Genomic DNA, 1,293 nt, shown 5'->3' with positions numbered 1-1,293 from the left:
ATGCATATCCGTATTCCCAGTCATGTGAAATCCATAGATTAGGGCTGAATTAATTTATTTAAATCGATTGATTTCCTTATATGAACTGTAACTCAGTAAAATCTTTGAAATTGTTGCATGCTGCGTTACTTTTTGTTCAGTATAATTAAAAGGATTATTAACGCTAATCAAGGTAGCAATCAAATGTTTCGGGTAGCCTTCCACAAGCTTCCCACAATACGTTGGGTGCATTTTGGCCCATTCCTCCTGACAGAGTGTGTGTAACTGAGTCAGGTTAGTAGACCTCCTTGCTCACACACGCTTTTTCAGTTCTGCCCACAAATGTTCCATAGGATTGAGGTCAGGGCTTTGTCATGGCCACTCCAATGCCTTGACTATGTTGTCCTTAAGCAATTTTGCAACAACTTTGGAAGAATGCTTGGGGTCATTGTCCATTTGCAAGACCCATTTGCGACCAAGCTTTAACTTCCTGACTGATGTCTTGAGATGTTGCTTCATTATATCCACATAATTTTCCTACTTCATGATTCCATCTATTTTGTGAAGTGCACGAGTCCCTCCTGCAGCAAACCACCCCCACAACATGATGCTGCCACCCCCGTGCTTCACGGTTGGGATGGTGTTCTTCGGCTTGCAAGCCTCCCTATTTTTCCTCCAAACATAACTATGGTCATTATGGCCAAACAGTTATATTTTTGTTTCATTAGAGAAGAGGAAATTTCTTTTTAAAAAGTACAATCTTTGTCCCCATGTGCAGTTGCAAACCATAGCGGTTTTAGACTTGTGGAGGTCTAAAATTTCTTTCTGATTTCTTTTGATTTTCCCATGATGTCAAGCAAAGAGGCACTGAGTGTGAAGGTAGGCCTTGAAATATATTTACAGGTACACCTCCAATTGACTCAAATTATGTAAATTAGTCTATCAGCAGATTCTAAAGCCATGACATCATTTTCTGGAATTTTCCAAACTGCTTAAAGACACAGTCAACTTATTGTATGCAAACGTCTGACCCACTGGAATTGTGATACAGTGAATTATAAATTAATTAATCTGTCTGTAAACAATTGTTGGAAAAATTACTTGTGTCATGCACAAAGTAGATGTCCTAACCAACTTGCCAAAACTATAGTTTCGTTTAACAAGACATTTGTGGAGTGGTTGAAAAACAGGTTTTAATGACTCCAACCTAAGTGTATGTAAAGTTCCGACTTCAAATGTATATCACACCAAATTAACCATTCAATTCAGATCTATTGCGATCAGTCTTTACTGTAAACCAAATAAACAACGTGC

The sequence above is a fragment of the Oncorhynchus mykiss genome, chromosome 12, assembly GCF_057628025.1.
Source record: "Oncorhynchus mykiss isolate SJ-2025 chromosome 12, ASM5762802v1, whole genome shotgun sequence".
Taxonomy (NCBI): Eukaryota; Metazoa; Chordata; class Actinopteri; order Salmoniformes; family Salmonidae; genus Oncorhynchus; species Oncorhynchus mykiss.
The sequence above is the reverse complement of the archived record's forward strand: the minus strand, read 5'-3'. Positions refer to the sequence as shown.